Genomic DNA, 10,255 nt, shown 5'->3' with positions numbered 1-10,255 from the left:
TTAAAATAAATACTAATAAGTACATTATGTCTGTTGTCATTTACTTTTATTCTGGTGTGATAAACATGGAAATGAAAAACAAAACACTAAGTGAGAAGTAGCGCACGAAGGTGAAATACCTGAGGAAGTACAGTAGGTGGAGTGGTTGGTGCACGTCGACCCGTACGGTGGATGGAAATTCTGGATTGCACCCGACATCCCGGATTGCCCTGTTAGGGTGAAGGAGACAGAGGTGTCAAGAGTAAAGGCTGGCCAGTGTGTGCTATCTGAAAGTAATCTCAGTTACCCAGAAGTAAAATTATCTTGCAGAAGTTTGTAATTTCCTGTTTTACTTCTGGGGGGAATACTGTTAGCAGTTGTGATTAGCTTTTTGCAGAGGAAGGAAGTGAAGTCTCCTCCCTCGCAAACAGAAACTCTCAGCCAAACCACTCCATTCCGTTAAATGTTTTTCATTAATTTTTACGATATACAATAGCCAAATTTGTCTTTGTGGTTTGAGGAATCTCGTGTTAACCGTTTATCATCTGCACATGGGTTTGAAAATCACTTTTTTTTTTTCTTCACAGTTTAAGCACCGCCTAAAATAATCAATGACGAAAACCCCAAACCAGGAACTACTGCTGCTTGTAATCACATAATTCTACGTGAGCCTTGACAGATTGTGGAGAGATTCATCTGGAGGTGGTGAGAAGAGTCGAGGGAGTGAGTAGCGTTGAAGATACAATGGTAGTAGAGCCTGCACCAGTGACTGTTTCTCAGCAACCGAGGGTTCCCATTATAATGCATGTTAAAAAGGTAGACTTTGTATCATTTATTGTAATGGTCATAAGCTGCACAGCATAAATGGAGAAGAAACCTGAGAACATTTGCATTGTGAGAGCAGCTGAAGGTTTTTTGGGGACTCAATGATTTTATAGCCGAGGCCTTGCAAGGAATCACGTCGAAGAATGTTCTGCCCTCACATGCCCTTGAGCCTGTAGGGATGTGATTTGAATTGGGCTGTGACTGAAGGAGTGGGATGTTTTTTTGTGTCTATTTTTGTATTTTGTATGAGGTTGTCCCCCCCCTTTCCCCCGTTCCCCCACCCCCCCAATGCTTACTACCCTGTACAGTAAGTGGCAATAATACACCTTATTGGTTGTAGTCTGCCAATAAATCTTCAAGAATAATTAGAAGAAGATTCCCTGGGAGAATTTCAACCAACACACTCCCGACATGCTCCCAACATGCTCAGAACTTCATATGGTACTCTCTCAACCTAGCCCATACAGAATCTAGGTTGGCTTGGCCAGCTTGCCATCTTGTTTCCGTTTGAAGAACCTCTCGGGAATGGCTGTCACAGCTGCTCCTGTGTCCAGCTTGAAGCTAATTATTTCCTCATGACTGCACAGGTACATGTACGCTACTAGCTATTGTCATATAATTATGATGACATACAGTGCCTTCAGAAAGTATTCACACCCCTTGACTTTTTCCACATGTTGTGTTACAAAGTGGGATTAAAATGGATTTAGTTGTATTTTTTTGTCAACAATCTACACAAAATAAAATGTATGAAAAATAAAACACTAAAATATCTTGATTAGTTAAGTATTCAACCCCTGATACAATACATGTTAGAATCACCTTTGGCAGTGATTACAGCTATCAGCTATCAGCTATATCAGTCTTTCTGGGTAAGTCTCTAAGAGCTTTCCACACCTGAGTTGTGCAACATTTACCCATTATTCTTTTTGTTTTAGGTTATTGCCCTCCTGAAAGGCAAATTCATCTCCCAGTGTCTGGTGAAAAGTAGACTGAACCAGGTTTTTCTCTAGGATTTTGCCTGTGCTTAGCTCCATTCCCTTTATTTTTTATCCTGAAAAACTCCCCAGTCCTTAACGATTGCAAGCATAACCATAACATGATGCAGCCACCAATATGCTTGAAAATATGGAGAGTGATACTCAGTAAAAGTGTAAAAATAACACTTTGTATTCGGGAGCTAGAAGTTAATTGCTTTGCCACATTTTTTCAGGATTACTTTAGTGCCTTGTTGCAAACAGGGTGCATGTTTTGGAATATTTGTATTAGGTACAAGCTTCCTTCTTTTCACTCTGTCAATTAGGTTAGGATTGTCGATCCATCCTCAGTTTTCTATCAGAGCCATTAAACTCTGTAACTGTTTAAAGTCACCATTGGCCTAATGGTTAAATCCCTGAGCAGATCCCTTCCTCTCCGGCAACTGAGTTGTGTCAGTTGTGTCTTTGTAGTGACTGGGTGTATTGATGCACCACCAAAGTGTAATTCATAACTTCAACATGCTCAAAGGTATATTCAATGTCTTCTTTTTATTTTTTACCCATCTACCAATAGGTTCCCTTCTTTGCAAGGCGTTGGAAAACCTCACTGGTCTGTGTGTTTGAAATCCACTGCTCGACTGAGGGACCTTACAGATAATTGTATATGTGGGGTACAGAGATGAGGTAGTTATTCAAAATTCATAAAAAACACTATTATTGCACACATAATGAGTCCATGCAACAAATTATGTGACTTGTTAAGAGTCTGTCTTTGTGGCTCCCGAGTGGCGTATCTCAGTGCAAGAGGCGTCACTACAGTCCCTGGTTAGAATCCAGGCTGAATCACATCTGGCTGTGACTGGGAGTCCCATAGGGCGGCACACAATTGGCCCAGCGTCGTCTTGGTTTGACCGGGGTAGGCCGTCATTCTAAATAAGAATTTGTTCTTAATTAACTGACTTGCCTAGTTAAATAAAGGTTAAATAAAAAATAAAAAAGCACGTTTTGGCTCCTGAACTTGCTTAGGTTTGCATAACAAAGGGGTTGAATACTTAATACATTTCATTTTTTCATTTTTAATAAATGTTTAAACATTTCGAAAAACAATTTTACTTCGACATTATTGGGTATTGTGTATGGGCCAGTGACAAAACATCTCAATTTAATCCATTTTCAATTCAGGCTGTAACACAACAAAATGTGAAAAAATCCAGGGGTGTGAATACTTTCTGAAGGCACTGTAAGTGGTTAGTTGGGTTGGGTTGGTGTTGAGTTTTACAAGGTTTGGGTCTGTTTGGCAGAGCAACGTTTCAATAGAGTCTTCCAGCCACACAGTTATTACTTACATGATGGAATTGTAGCCGCAAGCTGAATTACATGTGATTTCTGGAACTTACCAAATTATTTGGATTGATAATACTACGGCTACTACGACAACTAGAAGCCATTTTACAGACGCTTTTATCCGAAGCAACGTCCAAATATTTTACTTATGCGTTGAGGGTGATCCCGTGAATCAAACCCACTATCCTGTCATTGCAAATGCCATGCTCTTATCAACTGCGCTACATACTACTGCTGCTACTAGTAAAGAAAAAACAGGCCCCTTTGATTTGTGTTCTAAAAGCTCAGTGTGTGATGTACTGTGTGTCCTTGCTCTGAGAAACAGATTCAGGTCCTTCAACATTGCTTTGAAGTCAGTGAAGAGTCTGTCTGTCTTCCACCTTTGTGGGGGATGTGAATGAGTAAAATGGCATTAAGGAAGATAACATTGGTTTGATGACAGTATGCCATCTGAAAGAGTATTATCCTCTGCATTGCAGGGCTCCGAATAGCTTTCAGTGTCCTCTGTGCACTCAGATGTAGCCGATTTAATCAGCTTCCTGCCTTCGCTACAGCATGATACCCACTATGGGAGCTCGGGGACCTGGAAACACACAGGAACCAGTAGCTGGCAATGAGGAACACTTAATGCAAAAGAAAGGGGCTAATAATGCAGGACATAAATTACTGACAGCAGAACATGCCACTTAGTTGGTTCCCAACCGTGGTGCAGGACACCACAATTCACTAGGGCCCAAAAACCAAGGTTTTTAAATTTAGACTTTGTTTATTTCTGAGCCTATAAAAAAATATTTTGAAGCTGGCATAACAGTAATCAGTGTGAACAGACAACTGTAGCATGATAATTCCATGCCTCATAGAGAGACTGAGCTAAAGCAAATAGCCTATTCAAAATCGCTACCACTGGGAAAACGAGGCCACTGGGAAAACCCTAACCCCTACCCTTAACCCCTAGCCTAGCTAATGTTAGCCATCTAGTTAATGTTAGCATTTGCCACCTAGCTAGCATTAGCCACAACAAATTGGAATGTGTAACATATCATACGTATTTGCGAATGTGTAACATATTGTACAAATTGCAATTCATGACATATCATATGATTTGTTGTTCGTAACGTACTATACGTCCTACAATTTGTATAATATTGTAGAACTGCTATTATATTGGTAGGCCAATGTAATGTAACCTAATGTAAAGTAACATTCTGTATCATACTAAATGGAGTGGCACAGACTTTAGGTCAAATATAATACATTTTGCTCTGAGACCAGGTTACCCAGTGTGGCCCTCAAGTGAGTCACCTAATCAACTGTAATAAAGGTGGCAACTGAGAAGCGCTAGTAGTTAGCTGCCTTTTACAGCTTCATGTACAGCTACTAATCTAGCTGTTCATGCATGCTGTGGTAAAAATGTGAGGCTATCAATTCCTTAATTTCAAAGTGCTTTTATTTTGAGAAACGTTTATCGTTCCAATCACTCTGCCTTGCTAAGTGCATAGGGCTGACAGGATTTCTGAACCTTTTATTAACAATGTTCAAAAGAACATTGACAGTACAGAATGACTCAATCTCATGTGTGATGTTATGCAGTAGTAAGCCTGTGTTATTGTCAGTGGAGTAGAGTACAGTGATAGGCTACATCTTTATTATCTCCTGCAACAGACATCTCCTCTCCCGGTGTCCTAAATTCTCATATATATGAACACATGAAGTGATCGGTTGCTCTTAGGCCACCATTACTGTACTGTAGCTTCTCCCTACAGATTTTTTCCCGGAGCACTAGCTTTCATGAGCACAATGGTATCTGGGAACAGGAAAGTCCATTTCACGTATGGAGCACAAAATCACTCAACACAACACTTTATTTTGTTTTGTGAATTCCGTCACTGCTTATCGAGTAATCGTATTGAATCAACCTGTTGGCTTTTGGACTTTGTTTCTAAATATCTGTCTCACGTACAGTGAAAACCTAGAGGTCCTCGCCGGTGGATAACAGATCATAGTTGTGATAAAGAGCGGTGCTTTGAGAGAGCTGCGGCATGCACGGTGCATCTCAAAGTGTGAGATCTGGCCTTGTTTCCTCACTTTTGCTGACCTTGGCGTGAGCCTCCCTCCCATATATAATTAGGCGGGTGTTAATTCACTCACTCCTCAGTCATAACTCAGGCACAAACCAAGTGAAATGTGGCATGGTTTAACTAGCGACGCTCTACTTTGGCAGAATGGCGTCGAGTTGTGTGGCTGACTGGTGACCGTCCTGCTGGCTCACTTAGCTGATCGATAGCTAATTCCCTTACATAATCAAGGGGCCAAAGCAAAGGGAATGCAGTGAGAGGTGTGATAATTGATTACTTTTGTTCTACATTTTCCCCAGGGAGTTTTGCTGGTGCGTTACCCCCTAATTTTTCGTGTGAGCGGAGCTGCTGAGGTGGGCTCCTTGCACACATTGAATTGGTTAGAAGCAATATGAGGATATAATGCACATTAGTTAGAAGTCTGTGTTGATTTTGCTTTGGGGGTTTGTCTAACACAGTAAGCCTACTATTTGGCCCAAATCTTCATTTATTTATTTAGTCTTACTTACTTTCAGATATACCTACGGTTTATATGTGTTGGTCCCACTGGCTTAAAATGCAGCACACATTTATTTTGCTGTGAAATATTTGGTATTCATGGGGTCATCAAACTATTTTCTATTCGTCAGCTTTTGCTAATGAATTCCATCGCCTGAACCAACTGTCAGTCTCGAACTAAGAAGGCCTTCCTTTTCCTGAAGTGGTTATAAAATAAAAGCTGTCTGTCGACAAGGCCTCGGGTGCCGTCTCCAGGAGAACAGTCCGAGACCCTGTCAATAGGCTAAGGGCATCCAGCTGTGGTGCTGAGGAGAGGGCAATGTGAGATGTGAGAAACCGTGGCAGGATTTTGCCTGCCTTGCACATCTAAAGGCGATGGAGCTTAGAGGAGAAATGAGGACTCCCACAATGGGGCAGCGTGAAGTTAAATTAACTCCTTCCCAACAGAGAGGCCATAAACAGCACTGAGCTGTCTCAAAACATTACTAGCTGTCGAATCCTTGCTGCCACCGTCCTTGTTTACCCTCATTTCCTCACCTCCTTTTCAAGCGCATTGGAAGGGAAGGTTGAAGACCTCCTTTTACTCCACTGCACTTTGAGAGAGTGGTGAGAAATTGACGAAATAAGAATGAAAGGATTTGACAACTAGTCTAACGATTTCAGACACAGCACTAAACTACCATGTTTGTTTATGGACAGTGAAATTCTCTCCAGAAACAAGTCTGGTTTTCATTGGTTTCTGATTATGCTGCCAGACAGCGAATAGTGCCTAATTTTCTCTAGATTGTGTGTGTGGATGCATGTGATTCAATATTATTAGCTATTAGCCGCCCTGCTTCTTTCAGATCATGTTGTATTTCGTAATAGCAGTTTTGTTCATTGTCCTCTTACTTTTGAATCGCACTAATTGTTCAGGTCAACACTTCTTTTGGCAAACAAATATAAATAAATCATTCAACACTCTTGGTATAGAATTTTTTTAACCAAGTGTACGCACAAAAAAATTAATGAATTGTGTGGATTCCTTTGTACTCAGGGAAATCTGCCCAAGGAACTATATATAAACCATTCCCAACTGGTCAACATGAGGTAGGAGGTAGAGGGGAAAACAGCACTCATTTTTATTTCATAACTACAGTACATCAAAAAGGACCTCCAAAGTCTAGAACACAGGTGCCAAACTCATTCCGCGGAGGGCTTGCAAGTTTTCGCTCCTCGGTTGTACTTAAGTGATGAATTAAGGCCACTTATTAGTAAGGAACTCCCTACGCCTGGTTGTCTAGGGCTTAATTGAAAGGAAAAACACAAAACCTGCAGACACTAGGACCTCCATGGAATGAGAGAGGCACTTCCGGTCTAGAAGGATTGTTGGGCTAGAAAAGGGCAGTCTGTTTTGAGGGTTAATTAGTGTGCTTAAGCACATCACTTTGATGTCGTATGAAATATAAAAATGATGAAAAGTGTATGAAATATATCAAACATGTTTAAAGTGGCTCTTAAAAAATCGAATGGAGCGCTCCTATCTCTCTGAGTTTTATGCGTGAAGTACACAATGTACAAAACATTAGGAACACCTGCTCTTTCCATGATGTAGACTGGCAAGGTGAATCCAGGTGAAAGCTAATATCCCTTATTGATGTCACTTGTTAAATTCACTTCAATCAATGTAGATTTTTCACTTTCATTCATTAGATGAAGGGGAGGAGACAGCTCAAAGAAGGATTTTTAAGACTTTGCTCTGAGACCAGACAATTGAGACATGGACTGTGTATGTTTGCCATTCAGAGGAACTGAGGAAATGAATATACACTGTGTACAAAACATTAGGTACACCTTCCTAATATTAAGTGGACTGTGTATGTTTGCCATTCAGAGGATGAATAGGCAAGAGAAAATATTTAACGGGGTATGGTAATAGATGCCAGATGCTTTGGTTTGAGTGTGTCAAGAACTGCAATGTTGGTGGGTTTTTCATGCTCAACACTTTCCCATGTGTATTAAGATTGATCCGCCACCCAAAGGACATACTGCCAACTTGGGTCAACATGTCAACATATGACAGCATCCCTGTGCAACAGTTTCGACACCTTGAAGAGTCCATGCCCTGGCGGATTTAGGCTGTTCTGAGGGCAAAAGGGGATGCAACTTAATATTAGGAAGGTGTACCTAATGTTTTGTACACAGTGTATATTCATTCACACCCCGTATTCATGGGAGTCCAAACTGCACAGTGGATAAACAACAAATACATACATGCAAGGTGCCAGTTTCGCATCAATCTGTCTTTTAAAAGAGGAAACCTGCCATTTTTCCTCCGGAACGTGATTGTTAATTTCACCTCTGTCTCAATGGATGTGCTACGGGCTTTGAGGCTGCCTTTGCACAATAGGCATGCAAGCCTTTCCTTGACAGCTGCTTGGTTCCCTTACAAGAAAAGGGAATTTAGCTGACCTCAATGCTGACGTGTGTTTTGTTTTCCTCCATTCTGTGCTGTCTGGCCTGCAACTAGCAGCTACCCAGGCATGGCTAACACCTAGGGCTCTACTCAATCCACATTGCGGAAGTTCAGCTATTCAGCGGAGACTGCATTTACGGTAAATTCTGCACATGTCGGCTCAATTGGAAATGACCTTAACATTTCTATCACAGAATCTGTAACGCTGCAAGCAGCAGGTAGGCAGCTGCTAAACCAAATCTCTCAGCACTAGCAGTGTTATAGTATTACTTATGCTATGGCGCCCCCTTTTGAAAAGGAGATGCGATACACTGCCATGAACCATTTTTTTCTTTTTTAGAAAGACAGTTTTCTCTTTATCAAAATCAACTGAGCAGGTTGGTGGGGGTGAAGTGAGGAAAGTCGCTTCCTGAACACCCTCTGTGATAGCAGCTGCACCTCTCTCAGCTCCATCTGGACTGACCCAAATTGCAGTTAGAGAGTAAGGCAATCCTGCCATTCCTCTCAGTGTTTCACCGAGATCCACGAGCTGGATCACTGTGTATCTAGAGCACACATCCAAACCTGTTGCAACTGTCCTTCGCTGCTCGTTCAGGCAATTATGTTAAAGAAGCTATACAGAACTTTTGCCCGAGGGGTGCTCTTAAGCCAAAGCAGAGTAAAAGCATATATTGTTTGCCTAACATGAAAGATTTGTGTGCTTTCATGAGATAACAAATTGATTTATATTACATAATATGAATCAATTTATCTCTAGAATTATACAACGGTACATTGTGATATCAAGCAACAGAGAGCAAGATTTACATTGCGCCAGGTTTCTGTCTCTAGGTCATTTACTGCTTGTTTATACAAAAATACTAAATGTAACATAGAACACTAGGTCCTTCCCTCAAATGATTAAGTCAAGTGTTCATCTTCCATATGGGATAAATAAACTGGAAATTGGGTCTCCCTGGCACCGACAGACAGGCACACAGACACTAATCATGGAATGAAGCCATTGTAAATCGACTGACAGCGTTAAATCTCAGAGGCTCCTCTCAGTTCACACAGACACAGATCTCTAAGAACCCTATTCTGTTGCCTCAGAAAAACAGACAGTGAAATCCATGGATTAGGGCCTAATTAATTTATTTCAATTGACTGATTTCCTTATATGAACTCTATCTCAGTAAAATCATTGAAATTGTTGCATGTTGCGTTTTATATTTTTGTTCAGTGTATATATAAGATTTTATGTGTTGTTGGAGGTGCGTCTTGGTCAGTTTAGCTCAGAAAATACCACCCTTGTCAATCTGCCACCATAGGCTGCTGCCTGATCCTGCCTAATGAGCGGGCCACCCTGGATCCCTCCCAAAGTATAAATAATTTCAAATTCCTTATATTAAGCAAACCAGATGGCACAATTAAATGTTTTATTTTATTTACGGATAGCCAGGGGCACACTCCAACACTCAGACATAATTTACAAACCAAGCATTTTGTGTTCAGTGAGTACGCCATGTCAGAGACAGTATGACCAGAGATGTTCTCTTGATAAGTGTGTGAATTAGACCATTTTCTTGTCCTGCTAAAATGTATTTTTTGGGGTGTCAGGGAAATTGTATGAAGTAAAAAGTACTTCATTTTCTTTAGGAATGTAGTGAAGTAACAATAAAAGTTGTAAAAAATAGAAATAATATAGTCTGGATACCCCCCAAAATGGCTAAGTAGTACTTTAAAGTATTTATCCTTAAGCACTTTAAACCACTGACAGAAAGGTGTCATTATCCTCACAAGGGAAGGGTGCTAGAGTTTTGAAAACAGGGGTGTCAATAATTTTGACCCCTATCTATATTTTAGTAATTTAGCAGACACTCTTATCCAGATCGACTTATAGGAGCTATAAGGGTTAAGTGCCTTTCTCAAGGGCACATCGACATATTTTTTTACCTAGTCAGCTTGTGGATTCAAACCTTTCGGTTATTGGCCCAACGCTCTTAACCGCAAAGCTTCCTTCCGCCCTACTATCTTTTTGAGATTTATTTGTATTACTTGTTAAACAAAATATATTTCTCTGCCCAATTGTATTAGTTTAAAAGATATTGCCCAGTATTTGT

The sequence above is a fragment of the Oncorhynchus mykiss genome, chromosome 26 (assembly GCF_057628025.1).
Source record: "Oncorhynchus mykiss isolate SJ-2025 chromosome 26, ASM5762802v1, whole genome shotgun sequence".
NCBI lineage: Eukaryota > Metazoa > Chordata > Actinopteri > Salmoniformes > Salmonidae > Oncorhynchus > Oncorhynchus mykiss.
The sequence above is the reverse complement of the archived record's forward strand: the minus strand, read 5'-3'. Positions refer to the sequence as shown.